This window comes from Drosophila navojoa, chromosome 5 (genome assembly GCF_054131105.1).
Source record: "Drosophila navojoa isolate 15081-1374.11 chromosome 5, UAZ_NAV_1.0, whole genome shotgun sequence".
Classification (NCBI taxonomy): domain Eukaryota; kingdom Metazoa; phylum Arthropoda; class Insecta; order Diptera; family Drosophilidae; genus Drosophila; species Drosophila navojoa.
In genome coordinates, this window is record NC_142893.1 from 19,274,471 (window position 1) to 19,287,844 (window position 13,374).

Consider the following 13,374-nt stretch of genomic DNA (forward strand, 5'->3'; position numbering starts at 1 on the left):
AATATTAGGTTTCTGAATTGTATTAAAAAAAATATTTTTTATTTATACATGTTTTTCCTAAAGTCTTACAGTATATATTAAATTCATGTTTTCCTTATGTCTTTGGTAAATATTAAAGCTATAATTTCTTTAATTAATACCTAATAATTTATGTCTCACTCTCTCTCTCTCTCTCTCTTTTTCAGTTTGACATTTCTCTCTCTCTCTCTCTCTCTTTCTCTCTCCCTCTCTCTCTTATAAATTTATAGGTCATTCCAATGCAGATAAATGAAATTAGTCCGTCATCAACAGAAGCGGCAGAAGAAGCTGTCAGGTTATTAACTTAAAGCCGAATGAAATGTGAGCTAAGCCAACTTTATTGAGCTGCAGCCAGACTGAAGTCGAGCTAATAACATGACTAAATAATTGCTAATTTACGTGAAGTGAAACTGGGATAGCCGAGCTGCCGAGCTACTGAGCTGCTACGTGCCCAGCTTGGCCACGTAGCTTGTTGTTGACCCTCTGGCCGGCTGGGTGCTGGTGTTTGGTTGACGCAACTTATGCCTGGGTCAACATTTGCGAAGCGATATCAGGTTATAAGGTTAGCACATGGGCCTAATTAGTTAGTTTATAAGCAAACGAAGACCTGTTTGGGCCTGGCATTTCCATTGGAGCCAGAGTGTGGATTTCATTCAACGAAACCTAAGCTGGACTGCCCATGTGTGTAAAGTGAAAATAAAATTGTTCTGTTGTATAAATTACAATATAATTGAGATTTGGGGATTCAAGTTAAAGCAACATAAAAATATTTATTTAAGCACGAGACAATCTAATGCTGCGTTTGCCCAACCTTCTCTTGGCCTGATTTACTTAATATTCTTGACAAGCGCCGTCATTTCCTCTTCTCAGCGTATTACATAACTTTTTTATAAAATGCACAGCAATTGCATTTCGTGTGTAGCTCTTGCTCTTGCAACTGTTTGCCGTGTGGCACAATGTGGTATTTGTTTAGCTAACAAACCAGGCAGCTGAGAGGCTGTTCAAGCGCCGTAGCTGTCCGGAGGGCAGCCAACTACTATATATTTATATATATATATATAGATTGTTTGTGTGCGTTTCTCTTTTCTTTTTTTTTGTATTTTTTAGGACTACCCCAAGCGCCCCCCGCTGCTTGTGAATTGTTAGCCAAAGAGCAAACGGCAGTCGTTTGCCAAAAATCAAATGCAATCAGCGAAAACAAATAATGGCATAACGTGCCGTATTCCCAAACACTGAGAGTGGTACGTGTGTGGATGCTAAATGCAAATAGAAAGCCATCCACAGCCCCACCCGCCCATTCTCTATAAGCCAATACAAACAGAGGCATATATGAAAACATAGATCTAGGGATATAGACAAGTGCATTAAATGCAATCAAGCTAATAAATATTAAAAGCTTTTTTTCGCTCTACATATATGTGTAATTTCAAAATAATGAACAACAGCAAAAAAATAAATAAATAAATATAGAAATATATACTCATATTATTGTGAAAAACTCAGTCAAAATCAATACAAAATAATGAAAAATAAAATGGCAGGCATTGAAAACGGAAAGTGTATTGAAAACATATTGTCTGAATTGCAGCAGTTCGAGATATGTGTTTAACAAATAAAAATGTATGTAAATAACTTGGTTAATTAAAAATGAATTGAAAGAGCTAATAAAATAAAATAAAAGAATTAAATTATATAAAATATAAAAAAATATATCATTTAAATCATTTATACCTTTGCTTCTGACATTCATCATATTCATATTTATTTATTATCTATTTAAGTCACTTATTTAGCTAATAAATGATATATTTAAATAATAAATTAAATCCGCGAAAATACACTTCAACTCGAGTTCACAATGGCATAAAGAAAGTTACGATAATTTACGAAATGTAATCCCTGCAGATCTTGCAAGGAAGCGACTCAATAAACCAAATAAATAATCGTGCATATACATATAGCAGGCACTATGTTTATTTATGTGCCTCGGGCTTTGCAGTATTTACAGCCACAGCTACAGCTACACGCCCCTGTGGCCCCCCTGTCGCCCGCCCGACCGAAATGCATCTGCGTATTTGTGTTTTCGTTGCGCTGCAACTGGGATTTACTTTTTGCATACTCATCAGTGCGTCCTGTTGCTGTTGCTGTTGCTGTGGCTGTGGCAGTCCTGCAGCACGTGAACGTGGCCAGCCGAAGCGCGTAAATTTAAATTAGCAGCAACACGCGAGACCCAAACACACACACACACGCACACACACACATATACACTTGTGCAGATGATGCATATGTATGGTCAGTTGGGCTTGTGTATATATGAAATTACGCATACGCCACGTTGCACCACATTTTGACTACTTCATTACCATGTTTAATCAGATCATTGCGTGTGGCAACGACAGCAGCAGCAGCCCCAACTGTAGCGTCATCTGCTGCAGAGGTCAGTTCATCAGTCTACCCCAGTCTCCTTTCTCCCCACCGCTCTCTCTCTCTCGCTCCCACTCTTGCCTATTACCCTTTCTCTGATTCTGTTTGCGCAGTTGCTGCAATCATTTAAATGTTGTGCATTAATATTTCACACACACACTTTGTCTCTCTCTTTCTCACACTCACACACTCTCACATATACGCACATTTGTGCAACGGACTGCAGCTGCTATCTCGCTTTAGCCAGTGCCATCTCTTTCATTGACTCCGCTTCGTCTATATCCTCGACTGGTTTTAGTTTTTAGTGTTTTAAATAACAATTTGCTTTTGCATAAATTTACGCATGTTGCCCGCAAAACTTTGTTGCCTTTTGCACATCATTTGTGCAGCTATCATTGCTGCTGTTGTTGTTGCTTTTATTGCTATTGTTATTGTTTTGACGCGTTGCTGTTGCTGTGCAGTGCAAAAAGAGAGCGAGCAAGAGATAAAAATGCTGAACTTGTTATATGTGTGCAACGTTTTTATTAAAGCCAAAGTAGATTAAAGATTACTATTTGCATGAAAATAAACTAAAAAATATATGGAGAATTCATTTGAAAAGCTACAAAACGGGTAATTGGGTAAAAATTTTATTCACCCTGATATCAGACCCTTATTTTATTTGTATCGATAATTATGATGAAATTAATTTGAACCGCTATCGATAAGGTTTATCGAACAATGCAAGATCATTAATACTTTGAGCAACATTTGTAAAGTATAATATCAAAATTTCCTATCGATAAAATATTGATATTTACATTACAACTATATTAAAGCATCATCTGAAAATTAATTCAATTAAAAAGTTTAATGTTTATCAAAAAGCTATCAAAGTTTCGTGCTTTTTCGATATTTGTCCACATATGAAGAGGGTCTAATTTCGTATATAATAGCTGTTGTCGATAATTACTTCAATTGCATATAATCAATTATATTAATCATATTGGACGAACCTTAAATTGTCTCTCTTATAGCACAGAGCGTTTGCCTTCCATTGACAAACCGCTCCAACGCCGATAATAGTGTCTGTAATCGATAACCACATTAACTTGCTGTGCACTCTAATTACTTAAACTAATATTTCCGCATACATTTCTTATTGAATCGACGTCATTAAAGAACCAAGCGTCGCTTTGTTCATATACCTTGTTAGCTCTATCTCCTCTCTCTCTCTCTCTCTCTCTCTCTCTCTCTCGAAGTCCTTCCTTGATTTATGCACATCAATAACAAAGCGAGAACAACAAGCAAACACAGACACACGCACACGCATAAATTATACGGCACACACACACACACAAATACAAATATTTGTCCAATTTCAAGAACAAGAAGCAACAATAGAGATTACCAAAATAGATATGAATGCAGTTAGATAGAGTCAGATATATAAACAGATATATGTACATATATACATAAATTTACTGTACATGTATGTATAATCCTTAAAGCAGTTACAAAAGGCCAGAAATGCTTTTGACATCAGACAAAACCACAAAACAAAAGTTATTGCCAGAGCTGTTGGCTGACTGGCGCTTTATTAGAAACAGACTGGGGGTTGGGGCTGGGGTTACAAGACTGCAGCAGAGCGAGCGAGACAGCAAGATATGAACATAATTAGCATCGGGAGCTTTAATTGATAGTTAAAACAAATGCCAAACAGCAAACGCACACACACAAACACACACACACACACACACACATACAGCAACACCCATAACAGAGACTGAAAACTTTGCTGTTTGCTTGTTTATTAATGTCTGTTGTTGTTGTTGTTGTTGCTGTTGCTGCTACTGCTGCCTGTTTGTTGCAGTTGTTGTCTTCTGTTCACGTTGTTGTTGTTGTTGTTTCTGCTGCTGTTGTTGTCTGTTGTCTGCTGTCTGACATGTCAGGCTGCTTATTTAGCTCATTTATTTTGAATGGCAGCTTTGGCAAGTGGATGCACTTGCGGCCAGGACACAGCAGACGCAACAGCCATCAGTAGTCTGGCTGGCAGCATTAATTTCCCAGCTAAAAATGGCTTAAATTACGCTCCCCAAAACACGCACACACGCACACACACATACAGAGACTAACACACATACATGTATTGCACACTTTTGGGCGTCTGCACTTTATCTTTGAGGCCGGCGCACAGCTGAGTGCGTATCTTATCGCATTGCCGTGCATCTTTCGAGCGTCCCTCGCACGCTGCGGCTGCCTGCTGCAAATTTATTAGCTGCCATTTAAATTGGCCCACAATTGACGTGCCATGCAGCCTCACACGCCCACACGCCCACACACCCACACACCCACACGCCCATTCAGTGTGGCTTTGCATTTGCTCTGCAGCACCTGCAGAATTGTCATGTGCATCTCCCGGCATATCTGTTGTATGTGTATCTTAGAGCTGCGGTTGCCTGCGCGCACAGCAAGATTAATTGTTTTCGCTCCGGCCTCGTAGCAGCCCTCTCAAACTTCACCGAGTTAGAAAATTGCCAAAAGATTTGCCTAAACTTTTTGTGCATGATGCAATTTGGCTAGAGCAGCAGGCCGGCAACTGGCTGTCAATTAGAGTCAATGACAAGCAGTCTAGCGGGGAGCAGCAGTGGTTGCCAGAGTGGTGTCAGACTAACACACACACACACACACACACACGCACTCACTTGCATATTTGAACGTAACTAATTAGCTGTCAAAACAGCATAATATCAACTGGATTTAAACAGCAGACACACAAAATTTGAATGACAAATAAAGCAGCAACTGTATTATGTACAATTTGTTTAATCAAAGAAGCGATGAGCATGGGCAGCAGGCGGGCCTAGAGGAAGGGTAGAGAGAGAAAAAAGCTTGCATAACCAAGCACACACACACACACACACACAGAGTCACTTGCTAACAACCTGTGCCATGTTAGCACACAGACGCTCACACATGACAGCAGGCAGGCAGACAGCTAGCAGCAGGCAGTAAAATAAACACAATATGCACACACACACACACACACACACACATGGACATATCGCACACACACATTCACACGAGTTACATATAGCTGTATCAGTGCCTATGCCCGTCTGCATCTGCATTTGTATCTGTATCTAGAAAGTCAAAAAGTTTTTGGGCTCTGCTAAATTTTTAGCTCTTCTCTCGCTTTCGCTCTCACTCTCGCACATCCTTTCTGCATTGCCGTCTCTGTCTCTGTGTGCATAATCGAGCGGATACAATCATTTTAATAGACACGCCGGTGTTATAATTTATATGCAAGCATATCCGTTCCCAGCCAGCCCAGCTCGCTCTGCCAGCCAGCCTCGACGAGTCCAGTGGCCAACCACAATTTCTATGCCATTTGCATATCTGTGACAATATTGTTGTTGATTTTCGTTATTGTTGTTGTTGTTGTTGTTGTTGCTGTTGCTCATTCCCTTTGTGTGTGACTTTTGCTGGCTATTATTGTGTTAATTTGCAGGTTGATGTTGCCAGAGAGTGCACATATGTCCATATCTATCTATCTCTCTCTATGTGTGTGTGTGCATAGAATTTGTTTGGGGCCATATGACAACTGGCAAAAAGTTTTTATTGTTGCCATTTTGCGCGCTATAATTCAAAAAACAATGTGAAATATTTGTCGCTTGTTGGCTGGCTGTTGCTCTTTGTGCTCGTTAGCTACCGCCAATATTGGAGTGGGTGAGAGAAAGAGAGAGAGAGAGAGAGTGCCAATCAGAATAGGGGTAGCTACAAATTGAAGCTCTTTGAGGGTCTGACCGGCCATAAAGATTTATTCGGCCAGGAGTAGAGGCGTTGAGATAAAACAGTCAAGTAAAGCTATCGGATATTAGCAGTATTATAAAAATATTTTAAGTAAAAATAAATATGACTTTTAGCTACATTAAAAAACGAACTAATATGCTTAACAAATTAATAAATAAAAAATATTTCATTGAAATGAAAATTTATTGTTTGTCATCAGTAAAAAAAAAAGAAGCCATATCTCTTATTGTTATCCCATATTGTTAGTTCTTATTGCTCAAAACTTCATTTATTTATTTCTATTTTATCATTTAGTTATTTTATTTCATAAATTTTGATTTAACTCCCCATATATTTCAATGATTTTTCAGTCCTACTTTTCATTTCAAAACAATACCACTCAGCTGTGGCTTTTCATTTAAAAAAAAAAAAAAATAAATAAATAAATAAATTAATGAACTAAGAAGTCGAAGCTGCAAATGAACGGCTACTTAAAAATGATTAATTCATAATTGCAGCAACAATTAAAACTATGATTAAATAAATAATACAAGATAGTCAGGCGAATGAACATGGGGAAAAAAGAGAGAAAATGATTATAGCCCAGCCATATAATTCAATTAACAATATACCCAAAGCTATGGAATGGAAATATGAAAAAAAGAGAAAAAAGTGGAAAAACAAATGAATAAAATGTGAAAACAATGTGCAAAATACGCCTGTCCGAATGGCGCCATCATAATAAATGTGACCAACAACAAAAATAGTAATAAAAGAAATTTAATTTGAACAATTATAAATGGAATTGAATTCATGTTGAAGCCAAAAAAAAAAAAGAGAAATTATTTAAAAAAAAATTAAATAACGCAGAAACTAGCGAAAAAATATTTTCGGGCTAAATGTAGGAAAAGAGGCGAGAGGGCAATGGGTGGGGCAGTTGGGCGCCGTGTGCGCTGACCAACATAATTATTATGCACAGTCGTTGGCCGCAGCGCATCGCGACGTTGCAGTGAGAGATAAATATCAGCGATTAATTTGAAATTTATTGCATGCATTTAATAATTTATTAGTGCAAGAGGTGCGCTGGCATAATATACATTATGTTGTTGTTGTTGTTGCTGCTGCTGCTGCTGCTGCTGCTGTGGCAGCGACTTCTTGCTGGCTGCATATTGCGCATACGCCACATTGGCCCATGCAGCCCTTCGGCTTGTCAGCGCAGCGTGAAATGCAACGATTTTCGTACTTCCAGTGTGTGTGCGAGTGTGTGTAGTGGTGTGCCTGCTGCTGAGCATAAAACAATTGCATTTAAATTGCATGCCGTTGTTTGACTTTTGGGCGGTGTTTGTGCAAGTTTCACTGCCCATGGCCCATAAATAAAATGCAAACAACTCAATTTGCAAAGCCAGAGAGAGAGCGAAGGAGAGACGAAAAGAAAGGGAGAGAGATAGAGGGCGGGTAAGTAGGCCTGTGCACAATTTAAAGCCTTTGCCTAGCTTTTAATGTTTAATAATCAGGTAAGCCAGCCACTCATAGAACTTGATACTGCCTCAATTTCAGCCTCGGCCTTTCGCAAATTTCCTAAAATATTCAGAAAGCCAAAATCATTTGTGCCGTGCAGCAAGCCCATTTAATTTTCAGCTTGCTATATCAATATTAACATGCTAATGCAGGCTCTTAATTAAGTTGATTAACCCAATTATTTGATTATCCAGTTATATAAGTTCAAGTCAATTGAGTTACATGAAATTTAAGGGACTTCCTACAATCATCAGCCAAATATTTGTCTATATATAAATCATTATAGCTTCATTTATACCTCAACTAACGATTAACAGAATAAGTATAATTTAGTATAATTAATATCATTATTATCGTATCACCTTTTGGAGTATTTCAATGTCAGTTGATATAGCCTTAATAATCTCTAATCTCTGCATCTATACCAAAACAAGACATAATGTCACATGATAATCAAATCAAATATATGTATATTTCTCTGGCTGTTGCTTATAAGATTTCTCATGTGATTTATAAAATTTATGCGGATAAATTTCATTGTCATTTCAATTTGTTGCTGACATAATTTCAGCAAATATTTTTTCTCATTTCGTTTTTGTTTTTGTGCCTCTGTTTCGTGTGCCGGGCAAATTGACACAGCTACTTAATGTGGGTCATTAATTAGATCTTCATTATCGCGGCTAATTTCGGGCTAATCATTAAATTTGCAGCTGTTGCTCTGCCGTTGCCACAAATCCACTCAAAATTGTTTGGGTTTTTCGTTCGGAGTTGAGCGAAAATTCACATCAGCTTTAACCATTTCGCATCCATAGATTTAAAAAAACAAAACTTTTTAATTAAAAACTTTTTTTGTGCACTGCACTCGGTTGCTTGCTTTTTTACGGATTTCTCTGCCCTTCTCTGTCTCTCTCGCTCAAATTTTGCTCGTTTTTTCTCAGTGTTTTTTGTTTTGTTGTATTTATTTTTTATGCGTCTTTTGGCTGGCGCTTGTCTGACGCTGTTCGCTTCGAGGGGTTTTCCCCGTTTTCCATTTCCCGCGCCCCCAAGGCATTTGATGCCTTTTGGGAGCCACCGCAAAAAGCGGCAAATTGTTGTTGCTTTTGTTGTTGCAGCTGCTGCTATGGCGTTGGCAACAATTAAAAGTGCGCCACAGTGCGACACTCTTTTTATTTGGGTGTCGGTGTGGGCGTGGCAACAACATCAGCACTTAATGTCACATTTCATTAGGCGCATAACAACGAAAGCATAAACTCTGTTGAGCTGCTGGCTCGACTGTTGTTGTTATTGTTGCTGCTGTTGCTCTTGTTGCTTTCGCAGTTTTCGGTCAACAAAAAGTGCCATTGTGGCTAATAAAGAAAATGAGTTGCATACCTTGCGGCTGATGAGGGAAAATACAATAAAAATGAACTGCAAAAAACATAAGAAATTGTAAAATTTTTCTACTCTTGCAAATTGCTGCTTGAGTCAACTTATAGCTCTCAGCTCTTCGATAATTTGTATAATTAAGTAGTTAAGATTCTTTTTGAGGAAAATGTTCCTTAAGTATGCTAAAAGCTTTTACAGTCGACGCATGTTCACTCATTAAAAGTTGGGCAAAAATTATGAAACTTCATATGAAGAAGTAAACTTTAAAGATTGAGGCAATTTTTTATTCTATTTATATATTATTATTATTTTTTTTAATTTTAACAATTTAAGTATATTCATTCCTCATTCAATTACTTAAATTGCCTCATATTCTATTTATAATAAACATTAATACTTTAATTGACTTTCTCCCACTCTCTCTCTATCACTATTGCTCTCATTACCTCTCTCGCTCTCTCACTCTCTGTTCTCACTCTTTGTACAGAATTTATTTTAATATTCTCACATTTTCACATCTATATATTCGGATAATTTTCAACACTGGATATACGTTTAATTACATCTTCCATTCCTCATTTAATTACTTAAATTGTCTCATATTTTATTTATATACAATAATTACTCAGCTTGTTTTTCCCCCCCACTCTTTCTGTCAGTCAATTATAGCATCGTTTTCAATTCATATTTCATCAGTTTGAGCAATCTCATCCTACAATTGATAGTCTGTCTATCTGTCTGCCTCTGCCTGTGGTGCCTGTGCGGCTGTCCACTTGTCATTCAGTGCTGGGATTTGGCCAGCCGCAAGTCCTGCTGCTGCCAAACTTTACAAAGAACTGCAAAATTAAATTACTCACTAATTACGCACAAATCCATCAGAATTAACCACAATTAACTAAACTTTGTTGCAACAATTTTCTTGGGTTTTTGTGTGTCCTTGCGGCTACTGCTGGCTGGCTCCTGCCGAGAGTCCTCGCGGTACTCGCTTCATTTCAATTATTCAATTTTACACCTTGTGGCATTTTGCACCGAGCAAAAAAAAAAACACACCAACTCTCATACACACATACACATTTATAAAGGCTGGCAAGAAATGCCAGCGAATTTGGCAGCTCAGCGCTGGAAGTTGGAAGTTAAGAGACTCGTCCTCCATCGCCTTCCACTACTTCTTCATCATCATGCTTGTCGCATTAATCGCACGCGGCAAAAGGACCAAGTTTTGTGTCCGCCCCAACCTCTGCGAAACTGCTCAGAGAACGGAGCTGGGCTGGACGAGGTGGAGGTGGAGGTGGAGACGAAGACGGAGCCAGCATGCAGCGCCAGAGCATCTGGAATTTACAGCAGCGCTAAATGAAAAATTGCAGAATGCTTCACAGCGCTTAAAGAAAACGACGGCAGACAGCAGTCCGGACTAGAACTGCTCGACTATGCAAGTAAAAACTGCGGTCACTCTGCCTGCAATAAGCATCGACTCGCTCTCTCTCACTCTCACTCTCCCACTCCCTCTCTCTCTGCCTCAACCCACAGCACTTTATTGTGGGCGTGGGGCTATGCGGTAAATACAACAGGCAGCAACAGAATGTAATGACAATTGGAATCTTGAAGCGTAATGCGCTTAATGCGATATTTTCTTCCTCTTCGCTTCTGTTTCGCTCTGGATTTTCGAATGCATTTAAATTGTTGTATTTGCGATGGCTGCGATATGATACCAAAGCAGATAATGAGGCACTCTGTGGGTTGAGCAAGTCTGAGCACTATATCAAATAAGCTTCTGCGATTGAAGGCAGGTTGCTTGCTTGCTTGACTTGGAGGAGTTGAGGTAAGTAGAATAAGAGAAATGGTACGACTTGGGAAATTATTGCAAGAAGTTTATAAGGAGAGAAACTGTGCGGATTTGGCCTTGCTGTGGATTGGTGGTTTCATTAATTTAGTTTATAAAAATAATAATAATAATAATAATAATAATATTAAAGTAAAATATTTTTTATGAAATCCAACATAATTAATATTTTTATAATAATAGAGAACCAATATCAACAATCTAGCGATTATTTTTATCACAATCTGTCCTCTATCTTTAATTTCTATATATTTTATTTTCTTTATTAAATTTTAAATCTTTGCTATGGTAAGGCTTCGTTTACTGATATCTCGGAACTAGATTGATTGAAAGTTGAGTTTAACAGCTGTTAAAGCATTTCAATGTTTAGCAATACGTCATAAGTAATTGAAGATGAAGAATAGAGCAACACTCCAAGTTCTCTCTCCTTCTCTTTCTCTTTCTCTCTCTGTATCTCTGTCTCTCTCTCTCTCTCTCTCTCTGTTCCTCTCTCTTTCTCTCTCTACCTATCTTACACTCTCTACCTCTGCTCGTTCTACTTTTTCCTTCTTGGCCCTTACCTAACAGCTGAACAATTGAAGCATAAAGGCATTGTTCAAAGCGAACAACTGCTCTTACTTTCTGTTGGTAATTCTCAGAACGAAGAAGCCACAAGTTGCTAATTGGATATTTGTGACTTTAATAAGAGAACATTGTGTGTCAAATGTTAATTAAAAGACCGCAATAATCCTCAAATTCTTTGCTATGCAGTTCTCTAGTAAGAGTTCGCTTAAAATACCAGAGGAAGCTCTTAAATATATTAAATATAAGAGCTACTACATACATAGATCCACACAAATATATGTTTCAGCTAACAGAAACGTCGAAGCAATATTGTCTGAAAGTTCGTATATTAATATCCCTTTATATTCCTTTAATATCCCTTTGACTTCTTTTCCTTGTGCTTTTATCAATATTTTTAATAGCATTATTAATTTGATTGTCACTCAAGTAATTCCAAAATAAAGCCGTTGCCACAAAGAAAAAATTTGAGCAAATTATATATGGATAGAAATATTTGTTTATAAATTGCCCACAAGCCATATGAAAATACTTCTAACTACAAAATTGCAAATATCTCTTTATTTTGGTTGCCAATTGCAAATGGAAATCATTTAAGATTTTAGAGAACTGAATTGTTGTTGCCTTTATAAACAACAACAAAACACACAAGAAAAGCCACAAATTGTTGTTTGTCTGTTTCATTAAATGCAGCCCATTCGTTAGCTCTCTCTCTCCCTCTCTCTATCTCTCCTTCTCTTGCTCTTACTCTTTCATTTACTATTCCTCTTCGGCTGGCTTTGAGCCAAGAAATTTGACTTTTGAGCACCATAATTTGACACGAATTTGTTTCGTAAAATATTTCTTTGCGCAGCGAAGAAATTTGTTGGGCTTTTCAGATATATTTTTTTCGGGTTTTTGCATTTTGCATTTCGCATTCTGGCGGCAGCATCTTCAATTGAGTTTTTCAATGGCCTCAAAATGAAATTAGGCAACGATTCAACTGAGCGTGGCAAATGTTTATAAACTAAACGGACAGCGACGCAAATATGTAAATGCAATGTAAGCATTTTATAATTAAATTTCATAGACCGACGCTTAGTTGGCTTCAATGCGTGCGAGCGAGTGCGATGATGATTCGACTTATAATTTAGTACGGTACGCACCAAATCAGTGGCAAAAATTGCGCAACAACAATTAAATAAATGGCTTTTCCGCGCCAACATTTAAATGATTGCGCTTTGCGAAATTAACTCATTATAAAATTAATTAAACAATTGATTGGAGTTCGCACAGCGACGACCAAATGTGACTGTAATTGCAATTTCTATGTGCCAGCTGTTCAAACACACACGAACACACACACACACATGTATATACATATATTCATGTATGTTTACCACACAAACACCCACACACACACACACACACACATAACCAACGGAAATTGCACTCAACATAGGCCCATGGGCAAGCGGCATAGACAAGCGGAAGTTTGTGTGTATATCAAGGGAATATCTGTGCGTGTGTTTGTGTGTGCACGTGTGTGTTTGCAATCAGTTTTCAGTTTTCAAATCGCCAACAGCAAAACCGAACAACAAACGAGGCAGCGGCACAGCAAGAACAACAACAAGAAAACAAATGCGTAATGCGCGGTGGCTTGGCAAATGAAACAAGTACAAAAAAATATATATAAAATACCATAAAAAAAAACACTGTATATATGTATGTATGTGTAATAATAGAATCAATTTGTAGTAAACCACATGAGACACATGAAAAACGCAATAAAAACGCACAGCAGTCGCCTCAATTTTCACATTTGCTGCTACTGTTGCTGCTCCTGCTGCTCCTGCTGCTGCTGCTCCTACTCCTGCTGCTGCTGCTGTTGCTGTTGT

The 13,374-nt window shown here is 37.9% G+C and overlaps 2 protein-coding genes across 24 annotated transcripts in view; both read right to left on the minus strand.

Annotated features, from left to right (window-relative positions):
• Nucleotides 1-13,374, minus strand: part of mbl (splicing regulator muscleblind) — a 222,622-nt gene that overhangs the window by 106,063 nt on the left and 103,185 nt on the right. The gene's annotated exons all lie outside the window — the stretch shown is intronic.
• LOC149091153 (uncharacterized) overlaps nt 1-13,374 on the minus strand; it is a 75,448-nt gene that overhangs the window by 1,170 nt on the left and 60,904 nt on the right. The gene's annotated exons all lie outside the window — the stretch shown is intronic.